Genomic DNA, 16,298 nt, shown 5'->3' with positions numbered 1-16,298 from the left:
AAAAATGTCTAAATTTCATTCACGCTTGAGGAGAATGTGCTTTTTAGCCTGTCTGCTCTTCATTTATTTATTTCATCTATTTATTTACTTATCTCACTACTGAGTTATTTATTCATTTATATATTCATTCTATGACTTTTATATCAGTATCTTGATCACATTCATGATCCCATCTCTTCACACCTGCCCTCTACTCTTAAACCTGCCCAAATAAAACAAAATTTAAGAGAATAAAAAGGGAAAGTAAGATAAATTTTAAAAAGGGGAGACTTCAAAGTTTCCTTTTGGAAGCTGCAGTGACCGAGTGTGACAGAGTGAGTCACAGTGTAAACCTTCTGTCCACATGTCTTCACTTGTTAGTGCTCATTGCAGAGTCACTGGTCTGGTTCCAGTCCTCAGGTGTCTACTACACTACTTTTGCATTTGGTAATGTCATCTGGACTATGTAATTGGCACATTAACTTGTTTCACAGCATGGGCAATCAAATTTAAAACTCTGACTTCAAAATCACCAGTGCCACAGTACAAATCCACTTCTAAATAAAGTGACATAGTTGAGCTGGAGATGGAGAACAGAAGATGAGAACCAGACATTGCAGAGGCATCAGGAAAGAATTGGCTAAGGGAGGAATTTGGAGAAGATGGAAGAGAAGAGGGGAAGACCAATTCGGAGAGGGATGCACAGTAGCTTTAGCTTAAGTGCTGCATATTTCAAGTTCCCCTAGAGTCCCATTCCCATGTCCGTCCTCTTTAAAGTGATGAGCTCTCTACATCAGGAGACACAGGGTGGCGACTTGCAGGTGTGGCCTGAGACAGCAGAAGTAGGAGCTCTGCAGGAAGTCCAGATGGCAGTGTGCCCACTTCCCCAGCATGAAGGGTCTGTGTCCAGCACAGGAGGAGGTGAGCCAACTACCACAGGTTTCTATCCAGGAAACACTAGTTATCAAGGATCCAGGGCTGGTGTTTCACAGCATCCTTCTCTGAGGGGGACTTGAGCCAATATCATGTACAAGCTGCCCTTGAACATGCAGACCCTGTGGACCAGTCTGCAGGGGAATAACTAGCAGTACTCATTAATCTGTCCACCCTTTAGGTTTCTGATCCTAGTGAAATGTTTCCCCACATGAGGGAAGGGAGCTCCTTCCTCTCCTTCCTCTTCCTCCTTCCCTGCTGTTGTATTTGCAGCCTTCATTTATCCCTGTGTCCTGACCATCAGAAAAGACACAGTCCCACAGCATGCTGGTCTAGTTTATGTGTTTGTGAAGGGGCCTCACTGTAGGGAGTTTCATCAGAACCATATTTGTCTCCTAACAGGAAAGTGACAGCAAGCTGGAGGAAAATGGGTACCACTTTGGATGGAATGCTGGGACATTGCTCCACTTTGGAAGTGAGTAGGCCTTACCTAGCCAAGGGCACAGTGGTCAGAGGTGGGGTCAGCACTCTTGAAACTACTTTGTACCCAGGTCCACTGGGTACAGTGGTCAGGTCTCGACATCCTTGTTGACCATAGAGCTATGGCTTTCTGCTAGGTGTCTGCTTGCTTGTCCTGCTGGGATAATTGTCTAGAGTGTTGTCAGGTGCACCTGACAGGCAGACAGCCTCTCCATGCAGTGAAGGATGCCACTCTGAATGGGATGATTGTCAAGGCTCATCTCTGGGCAGCACATGGCTGAAAGCATCACTGAGACCACTATATAACAGCCTGTAGCAGATGCTAAGTTTTTGGTTTCTTGTCTAAACTTGACTCTGGCTTAGAGGATAGGAAGAATGAGGCTGATCAGGCAGGTCTGCCTCAATCCCAAGAGTAGGTGGTCACTTAGCTTGTATTACAGAGGACAAGAGATCGATAGATGGATAGATAGATAGATAGATAGATAGATAGATAGATAGATAGATAGATAGATAGAAACAGCTGAGTCATGGCTACAGAGGGATATTGAGATAACTTGGTGTAGGTGGCACATCTCTCCCCTCTGATCCTAACACCATTGAGAAGGAACACTTTGAATCAAAGATGGTGAACATCTTCTCACACCTGTATGCTGTGACATCCATTCTGTCACTGGCCAGTGACTTAGTCTGTGTTGGGTTCCAGAGACTGGGGAATGGGGATTCACACAACCTAGCAAGGGGAACCAGCCAAGAGACAATGACTGCTTGCTCCTCTGCCCATGTCTGGTCTGTATGTCAGTGAGTGACCACTAAGGCAGGCTTCACCCTGATGCACTTAACTGAAACCAGGGCCTGTGGAAGGGAGTCTTGGGTACTGTGGCCAGGCATGGAATCTCTCAGGAGACAGCACATGTGGACCAGGACTCCAAACCCTAGTAATGATGGTCTCTAAGAATGTGACCCTTAGGAACCAGAGTTGATGCCTAAGAGGCCAGGTGAGTTTAATGTGAACTTTTTATATTGCTGGCCACTGCAGGGAGCATGTGGTGGCCTTTAGATAGTTACATGAGACAAGTCAGCTTATGATCAGGCTCACACACTTCAACACCCTCCTTCCCCACTGCCTGCCTCCTGGAAGCAGCAGGAACAGGTGCAGACAATACATGCTCTTGGTACCAAGATCTTTTCACACACTACCCCAAAGTTGCTCAGTAATACTCACTTCCCAGTGGAATAAAGTGAGTCCAAATGATGCTGGGTAGCTTGCTCTTTTGACAGTGGCTGACTGGTTGGGACTGTTTAAATTCCTCCAGGTCATTGACACAGATTGGATGACTAGTGTGGTAACAGCCTGAGTCTCTTGTATCTCAGAGGCCAACTCCAGAACTCTCATTGACATCCTTTCTTTCCTCAGATCTGCAGGTTCTGCTGGATATGTTCTGAGACAAAGCTCATCTTCACCGTATGTGCATCCTGTCTCATCTAGGCAAGTGTTCAGTGAGCTGGGTGCAGGAAGCACAGCGTCTAGACACAGACATGTTGGTGAAACTGCATTTCCTTCTTGATCCTAGAGCCTGTTTATGGGACAGTAGCAGAGCAGCTAGGACAAACCAATCCCTGCAATCAGGGCTTCGCAGGGAGAACCCACTGAATTCTCCCACAGGAAGTCACATGGGAAGAAAAAGTCATTATTCCTGCCTCATTAGGTCCTGAACTCCACCAGAAATAAACCAGCTATTATCTGAAAGGCCACAGGTCTAGGGTGGTGAATGAATCTTTCTGCCAGCCTCACCATTGTCTAATACAAGCTTTTTCTTCTAGGTGCCTGGCCATATCCTGAATCGTGGACCCCGAGAATTCCTGACTTGCATGTGTGCACACTGAGCATTGGTGACATGGAGGGAAAAGAGCACCTCTCCCCTCCCCTTCCTGGCAGACTAGCATGCCATTGTCTGAGCTCCAGAGGAACTCAGAGGCTCCACACAGCAACAGGAGGACATGCTGTGGAGGACGATGACATGGTTTCTCTGCCTCCATCCAACTACAGACAACCACCCCAAATTACCAACAAGACCTGGGGAATCTACAGGAGCGTCCCCTTGTGAAAGCCTCCCAGTGGGTACTTACTGTTGAATCCTGCCCAACTTAGACCCATCTGCATTTTGACACTTCAGAAAGTCACCTATGCCTCTCTGTCTTCACAGATAACAAAGAAAACCTGCCTGAGCAGGTAAAGAAATATCTCAGAAGAGCCTTGGGAATTAAATGTGCTTCTCTTTCTGAACTCTAGAGTGGATCTCCTGAGAAGGGCAGTACCCATGGACCACCTGTCACAGGCCTCCACTAACATGATGAGGCAGAACTTGAGGTCATACATTTGGCCAATTTCTCACTGGTATTAGGCAGAGACAATTTACAAAGAAATACTCAAGTATTTAATTAGAATTCTAACATAATTTCTATAAATTGGCATTCAGAATGCTTTGACCACTGGAGGAGAGAAATCCAAAGCTAATGAGCTCTCCGGCTCCACCAGTTGTTATTCTAAAGGTGACAGATGTTTGCACTTCATCTATAGAATCAGCAAAATCCAGTCTGATGCTCAAACACAAGATGTAACAACCAATGGGATCTAAACCTAGAAGACATGGCAGAGGACAGGAGAGATCCCTCCAGACTCTGATCTTCTCCCAGGACTTTGCACAAAGCCTCAGAGATCCACAAAAGGCTACAGGGAAGTAATGGAGACTGGATACGTGGAACAAAACAGAATGCTCAGAAGCAAACCCAGCAAGATCCTGCCAGCTGATTTTCTTATAGTCACCCATGGAAATCAAGGCAGAGAGAATGGCTTGTCCACAAATGATTGCAGAAGAAGATTTAAAAAACAAGCAATAAGGAACCTATTGAAAAACTGAACACAGTCACCATTTCTATTGACCTCAAATACAAACACTATAATGCTCACATAAAGTTATAGTAGAGGACTACATACATTCCTGCCTTATAGAAAGGAAGATCAGAAATAACATGGAAAAGATGAACTGTGGACTCAGGAGCCCTGATGCCACCAGCCATGAAAATACAGAAGCTGGAGCATGGCAAGAGCAGGACACTCCCCCAGGACATCTAGAGAGAACCTGGCCACTGACACACCCCAGCAGACAACAAATCCCTGACAGTGAACGTTGTGTGGCTAAGAGGAGGTGGAGGTGTAGTGTGTGTTGTGTGGTGTGAGGAGGGCTGAAACCTATCACATCATGTGGGATGGAGATGAGCTGTCCAGCTGATCTGATAACAGCACTGTATTGATGGTCCAGTCAGCTGGGGAAAGCAGCAGGGCTGACACCTAGATACTCACATGTGCTACCTATGCCCCTCCCCTTGTTAACAACTTACATACAGTGTCAGTGTAAGGACATGAAGGACTCCCCTCACCCACACTCACCACAGAGTTCTCTAGGTATTAGGCCTAGATATTCAACTACCTTCTGCTATCCCACACGCAATGCTAGATTCTAGAACATGCTAAATGCCTCCAACCACAGTGTACTAAGACATGGGGAAAGGTATCAGACACTGTTGCACACTTTACCTTCTGACAAGGACACACAGTTACTGCTTGGTTCAAACACTCCTGGAATCTTCCTGCACTGACGTACAACACTAGGTATAATGCAGCGTGTGACACTACAGCCATGCCACCTCACTTGTACTACCAGCTGTCAGACCAGATAAACAACCTCTACATCACACACACACACACACACACACACACACACACACACACACACACACACACACTTTAATACACTTCTAAGTATTGGGCCATGCATGACTTCCCACCAAACCACACATTGACTGCTAGGTATCAGGCATTGCTAAACAAACCCTCACACATACCTCTCATGTATTCCTAGGTCTGGATCCAGAATACAACCCACATAATCCTTTATTAACAGCCACTTATCAGGTCATACAGGACACTCTCTTGCCACTGTACGCAAATACTCTGCTAGTATTAGACCCCACTTGACACCCTAACATCACTGAAATTTCACATACACTGCTAGGGTTCATGCCCTCTTGAGTATCACACCGCACCACCACAATCTACAGTGTTAGTATCAGGGCCCACTGGATACCACATTCCATCAACCCACATATCCCTGTTATATTTCAGACCTGCTGGTCATTCCAAACTCCATGGCAACTCCTACCAGGCTAGCTGAAGGCCCTGGAATGCACACATCACCCTGCAGCCCTCACATGCACTGTCAGGTGTCAGGCTCTGCTGGCTCCCTCAATGCCTCACTCACACACTGAAGTGTCAAGCACACTTGTACAATACATCGCATACTGCCAACGTACTTCAAAATGAATGATCAGACCTTGATGGACACCAGATCACCCATAAGCTGACACATACTCAGTAGGGATTGTGCAGAGCTCGACACCCCATCCTTCCACTGCTCCCCTCTGACATACAGTTATCATCAAACACACTGGACACACCACCACCCCTGTGACCACACATCCACTCTAGGTACCAGGTCCAGTTTGACCTCATACCCCACATTAATCGACAGCCATCAGACCATGCTGGGAACATTCCCCCTGTCAGGTCTTGCACAATACGTAGCAATTAGCATTTCTGGACCCCCTCCTTCTGCTGAAGACACATCCACACTGCTAGGCATCAGCTTCTACTGGACTCCTTCCTATGCTATACCACGTGCTGGGTCTCAGGCTCTACTGCTGGTTACTGGGCCATGCTGGACACTAACCCCTGTCCAAACCACAGTGCATATAAAGTGCTGTGTGTCAGGTTCACTTGAACACAAGCTTCATCACACATGACTTGCTAGGTACCAGACAATGTTGACACACACCCTTACCCCCTATATACACTACTGGCCCAGTGAACACTGCAATTTTAAGGCTCTTCTAGACACCTCCATCACTGACATATCAAGTTTCTTGCTATCAGACACTACCACTCTGTGCAGATTTCAGTCATGTATATTGAAGTATATTGTATGCATATACAATAATTGGCTTCAAGCCTTACCCAAAGTAGCACCATTCTGTTGACAACATACACTACCAGACAGGGGCATGGGTCTAAGCACAGCTGAAAATTAGCAGGGCTATTGTGGCAGGAGGATGGGTGTGGAAGAGAAACTTATTAGATGAGGCCTGTTATCCTGCACAATATCCAGGTTAGGACTGGGGAGTCCTGAGGATGTGATACACTGTAGGGCATCTAGGCCTCAGGCAGGTGTGCAGCAAAGCCTGAAACCAAGCAGTGTGTTTCAGGCTATAGTGGCAGGGATAGGGGTGTCCAGCTGGGCCTGGTAACTAGTGGGACATGGATGGGTTTGGCAGCAGGACTGGGGGGCAGTAGCTAGCAAGGCCGGTTATGTGGCCAGCCCCTCATAGTGGGATGAGTCTCTGCGGGAGAAGCAGGAAGATGCTCTACAGTGTTTCTTATGAATACAACAGTGTATGTTGGGTGGCATCAGTTGGGAGCTGTATAGATTCCTTATGACATGACACCTAGCAGTCTATGTAGGATATCAGGGGCGTTTGCAGCCCTGTGTTTTCAATAGTAGTGTATGTGGAACAGTGCTAAAGATGATGATGTTATAAGGAAAAGTGTGTGTGTGCGCGTGCTCGCATGTGTGCACACGTGTGTTTGAACTTGTAGTGAGTGGTCAGAGAGTGTGCTGTATTGTCATGGAGATAGCTGTCTTAGAGAAAATGAGTCAGTGACTAGGCAAATAGAATCCCAGGGTCAGTATATTATTAATGGAGTTGATCTGAGAAAGTATCTTCAAGACATGGACTTGAGAGATTTGGAAGAGTAAGGGTAGAAAACTAGAAATGTGAGGCTTGATGAATACAGGCCTAGGGGAGGAATTTGACTTTATTTTTACTGTACCAAGAAGCCAAGTTTTCTCTTTGCCAACAACACTAGGTATCATCGTCTGTAAGGAGTCCCCACACTTAAAACCCACCCCCACATTGCTAGGTGTCAGCGTCTACTCTGAAAAATGTCTTCTACAGCAGGTGCCAAACACACATGCCTAGGCGTGAGGTCCGGTAGGTCAACTGTCCATTAAAGAAAATGCTCCTCTCATACAGTTGGGTAGCTTGTCCTCCACGACATCAACAATGCAATGGCTAAAGCCCCATGCACAGGGCTGGGTATCTGGTGTTTCTAAGGATCCCCTTACCTACAGCAGCAGAAGCCATAAACAGACGCCCACATACTATGACACAAGTGTCAGGGGCCAGTATTTATCTCTTCCCATACAACCACATATACATACGTGGTTAGGTCACATTCCTGATAGGAATTGCCTCAGCTACATCAGTGCAAACACCCAGAACTAGGCTTCAGATCCTGCTGGGCACCTCTTCCCTACATCCAAAGGACCACACAGTTACACAGCTAGTTTTCTAGTACTGGTACCCCTCCCCTATAGTCAAATGCCTTGTACACAGCCACACACTCACAAACACACTCAGGCACACATGCTTGTATGATCCCATGCACGTGCTCATGCACTTTCATCTAGCTGTCATGTCAACAAGGTCTCCCCCATTCAGCCAAAGCCCTATTTACACACAGCTGTCAAAGTGCTGCCCTTCTGGGTGTCCATCCCCTGCAGCCAAACACATACACAGAGACAGACAGAGACACAGAGACAAAGATACAGACAGAGAGACACAGAGTCTGAGGTCAGGTGCTGCTGTTCCCATTCCATAACAGACAAAGCTGTCTACTCAGGGCTAGGTGTCAGGTCCTGATACCTACCTCTTTTTCTATATTCATAGTGCAATATTCTTACACAGCTAGTTTACCAATATGCACCCCCTCCCTATAATCAAATGCTAGGTACACACTCACACACTCAGAAACACACTCAGGCATGCATGCTCCTATAAATGCCTTCACGAATTCAATACACTCTCAGCTAGCTATCAGGTCCTAGAAGATAGCCACCATACAAGGAAAAACCCTCATATACTTCTAGGTGTTAACTCCTGTGAGTTAGAGGTATCACCCATACCAAAAATATCCCCACACACACCTCTAGGTGTTAGGTCCTGTGAGGTGTCCCACATAGAGCCAAAGCCCTATTTACACACAGCCAACAAGGTGCTTCTGCTGCTAGGTGTCCATTACTAAAGCGAATCTCTCTGTCTCTTTCTCTCCCCTCTCCCACTGCATCCCCTCCCTCTGTCACATACACACATGTATATATGTACATCTAAGGCCCTGTACTGTTAGGTATACATTTGCCTAGAGCCAAAGACTCCCAATACATGCAATTTGACTGGACTTTCAGGGTTATTGTCTCCATTATAGGCAAAGCCACCCCCTCATCAACACACAACACACACACACACACACACACACACACACACACACACACACAAGTGCAGTTACATGGCAGGATCTGTTGGATTTACAGCTTCCTTAGAGCCAAAGCATCTAAACAGGGCCAGGTGTCAGCTTCTGTTAGGTCCACTCTTCCCTACAGCCAATATTCCTCTTACAGCAGCTAGGTATCATGAACTCCTAGAGATCCAATGCGATACACTAGAGTCCCATGCACAAGGCTAGGCATCACATCCTGCTAGGAACCCCGGACACAGGCAAACACCCAGGCACAGCTCTCATATTCATATAAGGCAAGTGTCAGGTCAGGTATTTGTCTCTAGCCTTACAACCAAAGTTCCACATACACAAACATGGTTAGGTTTTAGGATCTGCTAGGTACCTTCTTCCCCACAGCAAAACACCAGGTTAACAAACATACAAATGCAAGCATGCACACATGCACATATACAATCATGCATGCAGGCCTGTGGGAACCCTCCCCTGAGTGTGAGTCCCAGGAGTACCCTAGACACATGAATGGAGCTATGGATTTAGGGGAAGGCTAGGACTTGGCACCTACCTGTGAGTGTGTGGCTTTGATGTAGAACTGGGGTCTTCCTCACAGGAATACAAGTAGTCATGTATGTGTTTATGACTTTGGCTGTAAGGGTGAGACTACAGTGCTACTCTTGACACCTAGCCCTGTGTGGAGAACTAGGGCTTAAAATAGAAAGAAGTCCATCAGGACTTGACTTTGTGTGTGTGTGTGTGTGTGTGTGTGTGTGTGTGTGTGTGTGTGTGTGTGTGTGTAGGGTTGTGCATTAGCTTGGTGAAGTAATGCCTAGTAGGTCTTTACACACCTACCCTACAGCCAAAGACCTTTATTCACATATATGGCTCACTATCAGTTCCTGCTGGATAAACAATTCCTTACAGCCTAGCCAAACTGACACAAATCTCAGAACCTGCTAGGAATATCACCCTATATTGAAAAGACCCACCTATGACTAGAGCACCATGTCCTCCTCAGTATCATGTCCCCAAAAGCAAAGCTTCAAATATACTGGCCAGGTGTCACATCATGCTAGGTACCCTAATCTCTACAGCCAATGTTACAGGTACACAAAGAGATGGAGTTAGGTTATTCTGACTGCCCCAGACTTATAATCAAAGACTCTATCTCTGTCTCTGTCTGTCTCTCTCATACACACACACACACACACACACACACACACACACACACACACACACAACTATGTATCTGTTACTTCTAGACATTTCCTCCCCCCAGGAAAGTCCCACATAACACAGACAGGGCTAGATTTCTACTCCTGCTAGATACAATCTCCCTAGTAAGATCTCAGAAGAACCTCTAAGAGGACATGGTATCTAGCTGAGTAAGAGGAATATACATACAGCCAAAGCTAGACACAAAAAGCTAGGTGTCAGTTCTTTTGGTATCCAATCCCATCTGTGTATCTCTATGTTTTATACTCACTTCAGAAGTGTGGGAGCCAGAAACAGCTGATGGAGATGACCTCTGGCATTTGTCTTTCTGGATCTGGGTTCTCTCACTCAATATTATCTTTTCCACATCCATCCATTTACACAGAAGGATGGCTTAAACAAAGAGGATTATTTGCTGAGTGTCTGAAACTAGTCCTGTGATTTTGCAGTTGCATGCAGTTTACAGGACTCATTTCTTTATTAATGCCTAATGTGGGAGATCAGGCCCAATGTGGGTGCCTCCACCCCTGTACATTGGTCAGGAATTGTGTAAGAAAGGAAACTGAATTAGCCATGAAGAGCAAGTCAGGAAAGAGCTGTCCTCTGAATCTGCTAGAGTTCCTGAAAACTTCCCTAATGATGGACATTGAACAGGACATGGGGGCCAAATAAACTCTTTCTACCACATTGGGTTATGTCAGGATCTGTCTATCAACAATACAAAGTATACTAAGACAGTATCCCAGGACTGGCCTCAATTTGTAATCCTCCAAACTTCACCTACTGACCGTTGGCTTTAAGAATGTAATATAAACCTGTATGAACAAATAGAAGCTTTAAGGTTGACTAGATCTCAGGGAGAAAACAAATCAAGGACCAGTACAATACAATTTCATCAGGTGAGGTTATTTTAATGAAGTTAATCATCGAATACATCTCAAGCAGACAGATTGGAGAAATACTGCTGAATGAGGATAGACAAACAAATAGTGCCTGACGGTATATACAGAGACAGGGGAGGAATCTTAGTTTATTTTTTAATATGTTAAGTACCAAACAGAGTATAAATAGAAGAGTGGAATCCTATGACTTGAGACAGTTAATCATGGGGCATGTAATTAATAACAGTGATTGCTGAAACCTCAGTTTAGGAGGCTGGCAGAACTGTGAAAACATCATGGCTTGTTCACGCTCTGGATCCAATGTTGGTGAATATACCCACTGCACTCTGTGGAACATGGCTCATGAGGTCAGAATACATGTTAGCACATCGAGACCAGCACACACAATCATTGTAATACACATAACCTGGCTCATGAGATCACAGCATGTGGGGTATTCTGAATCCTGCCCCAGTAGACATCTCAATTCCTGCATTCTGGTTGATGAGTCAGAAGGGATACTACTCCTAGATCATCCAGCATGAGGAAGTTATCCCACCTACAAACCAGCACCCTGTGTCTCCACACCTGAGCTCAAGCAGAACACAGATGAACCTAGCACAGCCACACTAGGAACACCAAGGATCAATCCAAATACTCCCCAAATGAAAGCAAACAGAAACACTCAAGTAACAAACTAAATCCAGATGAGCAAGAAGTAACATGAAAATCCAGACAACATAACTCCTCCCAAAATGACCAGTTCCAAAGTAGTGGCCAACAATAAGAGAGACTTAACCAAATTCAAGGCTGGGTAACAAGGAAAGCCCAATGCAGATGCATGGATCTCCCTGGGAAGGGGAAATAAAGGAATATCTCCTGGGGGCAGGTTAGGATGGGAGCATGAGGGTTTGGGTTGGGAGGTGTATGAAGGGGTACTCTACTGAGAGATGATTGGAAGCAGGGAGCATTTTAGGGTCAGTTAGAACATGATGCAAGGGAAACTCCCCAAAATCTACAAGGATGATGCCAACTAAGACTTCTAGTAATAGTGGATAGCACAGCTTGAACCAGCCATCTCTAGTGGTTAGTTGATGGCTACCTCAATTGTCATCAGGGAGCCTTCATTCAGTAACTGATGGAAATACATGCAGAGATTCACAGCAAAACATTAGATTTCTTTTGGTTGAGGGAATCCTGATGAAGAGAGGGAGTAAGAATTATAGGAGTCAGAAGGGTCAAGAATACCACAAAAAGCAGAAGCAAGTAACCTGGGTCATTGGAACTCACAGAGTCTGAACCAATAACCAGGGAGCCTGCATAGGAATAACCTATGCCCTCTACATATATGTGACAGATGTGTAGCTTGGTCTACTTGTGTGACTCCTAACAATGGTAGTGGGACTGTCCCTTGGGCTTTGGCTGGCTCTTGGGAACCTATTTGTGAGTCCTGCTGTGCACCACTCTGCTTCCTAACACATACTGCTCAGTATAATCCCAATTGGGCAAGTCCTGACTTCCAGAATGGTAGAGAACACTGGGATAAGAGGAGGTCTGTAGATGGACAAGAAAACATGGCTATTACTCTGGGAATATATTGGTGTCATTGGGCAGATACTGTTGTGGGGTGTGGGATGTGAGCACTTTTGAAGATCTGGCAGATCCAGTGCTGGGTGGTGATTAGGATAACCCACATGGCAGGGACCATGTCAAGGAAGGACTGATGCTCCATTAGTGGAAGCAAACTGCCCATGAATAATGTACCTGATGGGTAAGATTTGTTATTATCCATGCCTTTCCTGACCTCACCCAGCAGCTTACTCCTGGCTTGCCCATTGCTGGGACCCCAGGAAAGTTAAAGCACTCTGAGAGCAGTGGGCTATGGAGACCACCTGGTGAGACTTAAGGAGGACAGCTCCACAGTGATGCAAACCCCAGTAAAGCAAGTGGAATGCCATGACCATTGACCTTCAGCTGTGTCTGGCCACAGCATAGCTCCCTTCCCCTTGGTTTCAAATCATACTGTGTAGACATTCAGTGTCATATGTTAATAACCAAGATCTCATATAGAAAAAAAATCCCCAAATGATGCTGATCCTCCATGGATTGTAAGAATGAAGTTAAAGACCAAGGCCAAAGGGCAAGTGGCATGGCACTAATGACTATGGGATCTGCTCATTGCTGGCTCATTGTCCATCAGAAAGAACCAGATGGCATCCATACCATGAGAGCTCTATGACAATAAAAGCTAGCAATGTGGAGATTGGATGAAGGTAAAAGGTTCCATAGCAGCCCATGTCAGGAGCAGCTGAGTGGGTAAGAGGTCTTGGGACTTCATTTCCTACACTAACACACCTTATACCTTATACCAGGCAAGTGTTCCCCAATCACTAAGGAGCAACTGGGGATCTGTCTTCACCTATCCTTTCTGCAGCCATCACTGAGCCAGTCCTGGACACGTCTCTTGTAACCTGACTCACATGTAGACACAACTGAAGATTCTGACTCCACCTTGTATTGATGACTTCTCAGGGATCACATGGTTCTGTGGGGAAGACAAAGGGAGAACACTACCCATTTTCAGTTCCTGTGAGACTGTTGGTCCCTCCTTTCATCTAAACACTCCCCTTCAAATCAAGATTGGGACTGAACTTCAGAATCTCAGAGCTCAATGAACACTGGCTTGAAAATCATCTGCAGCCCTGGTTTTCCCTGGTTCAAACCTATCCAGTTCTTAAATTCTCAGAAGACTTTAGGTGATGGGGTGAACATTACCTTTACATTTAGATTTTACAGTCCTGGCAGGTAAACCAGGGGCCTAGGGTTACATATTCTCACTGCCCTGGTCGTCATCCCTTATGCCAAGATGTGAAAACAAAGTAACCCTGCCTTGGGCCTGATTGCCTGATACAGACACTCCATCTGCTAGGAAAGTCATTGAACTTTCTGATAATTTTTTTGCAGCCTGAATGCAATCCAAATTAAACTGAATCAGACAGAATTGGAAAAGCCCAGGTTTAATGGTTAAAGTGTTCCCAGATGAATCCCCCACCCCTCAGAGAGGAGACAGGGACGTAGACTGGACGAACCACATGTCTGTTTTCTGGGATGCAGCTCTGGGGGAGGAGCTGTGTTTAGCAGGCTTCAAAGGGGTGGATTTGGGGAGGAACTGTGTTTGGTGAGCTTTGAAGGTGTAGGTTTGGGGAAAGAGATGGGGGAGGAGAGTTAAGATGGATCTTCCACCAGACTCCTTCCAAACATTCCAGACTCTTTGGGTATAGGGAAGCCAGGGTGCCAGGGGCTGAGGTGGAGCTCCCACCCAAATATTCAAGACTCTTTGGGTATAGGGGCACTGGTTCAAGTCTGACTACTTCCTTCAGGCATGGGGCGACGTGAGGAAGAGGAGTTGGGGTTGCTGGGCTCACATACAGCAGGAGGTGTGAGGGGAGGAGCCTCCAGTCAATTGTCATCCTGGAGACCTCAGGCATCTGTTTCTGAGGCAGCAATGAAGGCAAGTTTCTATGAAAAAATAGATCATTAACATGCCCTAGTTGTACTGTAAAGATGAATGTACAGAGCAGAAGAGCTGACAAACCCTTTATGGGACATCTTGGAAAACCGGAGGATTGCTGGGGATGTCTTTCTGTATATGGTGAATGTGTGTTGCTCTGATGTGGTTGATAAATTAAATACTGATTGGCCAGTAGCCAGGCAGGAAGTATAGTATAGTTGGGAAAACCAGGGAGGAGAATTCTGGCAACAGGAAGGTTGAGTCAGGAGTCAACAGCCAGACACAGAGGAAGCAAGATGTGAAGGCAGAACTGAGAAAAGGTACCAAGCCATGTGGCTGAACATAAATAAGAATTATGGGTTAATTTAAGTGTAAGAGCTAGTCAATAGTTATCCTGAGCTAATGGCCGAGCAGTCTTAATTAATATAAGCCTCTCTGTGTTTACTTGGGTCCAAGTGGCTACAGGGCTGCAGTAGCCAGGCAGGACCAGGAAAACTTCAGCTACAAATGGCACCCAATGGCTCGAGTTTGTACCTGAATCTTGAGAATATTTAATAAGCAATTCTAAATGGAGCCCAAAGCAGGTTCCTGCTTCATGTGTCATGTGGGTGGTGAGATGCCACAACATGTGGGTTTGAGGTACTTTATGGTGGGTTCGTGGCATGTGGGCTTGACCTGCAGCATGGCAGCAATGAGGCATCTCCAAGTTGCACATTGCACTGCATGGTAAATTTAGCCTTTGCTAATAAAAAAAGAGAGAGAGAGAGAGAGAGAGAGAGAGAGAGAGAGAAGAGAGAGAGAGAGAGAGAAAGGAGAGAAAGGGAGGAAGGAAGGAAGAAGAAGAGAAGAAAGAAGGAAAGAAAGAAAGAAAGGAAGGAAGGAAGGAAGGAAGGAAAGAAAGAAAGAAAGTGAAAGAAAAGGTTTTTGGGCTATAAATGGTTGAGATGGAAGCATAGACCCACTGCTCCCCATAGTTCTGCCATGTTGGGAAGCTGAGTTGGGCAGAGTCAGCAGCCAAGGCTTCTGCTTCAGTACTAGCCACTGCAGTTTAAAGCATAGTTACACAATAAGGCAGATTCAGATGGAACAAGACTTTAAATGGTTTACAATGTGTATGTAGGTAAAAATGTATGTAGGCTTGGAAGAGAGAAGAAAATGAATATAGACAGTTATATAAACAAATAGTTTTAAAAATAGAGTCTTTAAAGAGACAGTAAAAGTAATATAAAAAATAAGCCACGAAAAGATGGATATTACACAGAAAATCTGGATTGTGTTGTCTTTGATATTTTTAACTGCAGAAAGACATTCAATTGTAAAAGCTGCTCAGTTAAACCAATATGTACATTTTAAAGGTAACTTGACTTCAAAATTTGGATCTAAGGATATGTTGCTTTGGAAAGGAGGCTCTGCTTTTGTTTCCACAGAAAGCAAGAGGCTATGGATTTGTTCCAGATGAAGATACATCAGGTTTGACTAGCCAAGACCCCCTGAAAGGTCTCCAATGACACCATGTCCCAGATGATCCAACATCCAGAACAGTTTCAAGGCAACCCCTCGAAGCCTGCCTGGGCACACACCACATGCCGATTTAGGTGCTTTTCCAACCTTCTTGGTATAAAGGTAAACAATCCTGTTGCCAGGGGTTTGAGACAGCCTAGTTTTGTTAGAGGTTGTGTTGTATGAAAGCCCATGATGGTATGTCAAATGCTGGACCATTCTGAGTGCCTCTAAGCACGGTCCCTGGAGGAGGAAAAGGAAAGCAAGTCCATTTATGTATGAGGTGAAATTTAAGGATGAGAACATCACCCTGAAGGTTCAGGTCCTGGTATTTTGTCCATGGCAAATGATGAACCAAGGCAATTTACAGTTTTCATCTGCAATGCAGAGACTC

At 45.5% G+C, this 16,298-nt stretch overlaps 1 long non-coding RNA gene across 3 annotated transcripts; it reads left to right on the top strand.

Annotated features, from left to right (window-relative positions):
• The first annotated feature begins 697 nt into the window (after positions 1-697).
• Positions 698-10,699, top strand: LOC119087127. 3 transcript variants are annotated; one of them, XR_005090570.1, is made up of 5 exons: positions 698-900; positions 1,315-1,387; positions 2,807-2,930; positions 3,214-3,507; positions 3,597-10,699. It is a non-coding gene; the product is annotated as an uncharacterized LOC119087127 (long non-coding RNA). The 3 variants fall into 3 exon arrangements; XR_005090569.1 differs by having other exon boundaries at positions 3,214-10,699; XR_005090571.1 differs by lacking the exon at positions 2,807-2,930 and having other exon boundaries at positions 3,214-10,699.
• The last annotated feature ends 5,599 nt before the right edge of the window (positions 10,700-16,298 follow it).

Source organism: Peromyscus leucopus, unplaced genomic scaffold, assembly GCF_004664715.2.
Source record: "Peromyscus leucopus breed LL Stock unplaced genomic scaffold, UCI_PerLeu_2.1 scaffold_1356, whole genome shotgun sequence".
Classification (NCBI taxonomy): Eukaryota; Metazoa; Chordata; class Mammalia; order Rodentia; family Cricetidae; genus Peromyscus; species Peromyscus leucopus.
Note: the sequence above shows the minus strand (reverse complement) of the source record. Positions and strands in the feature narration are given on the sequence as shown.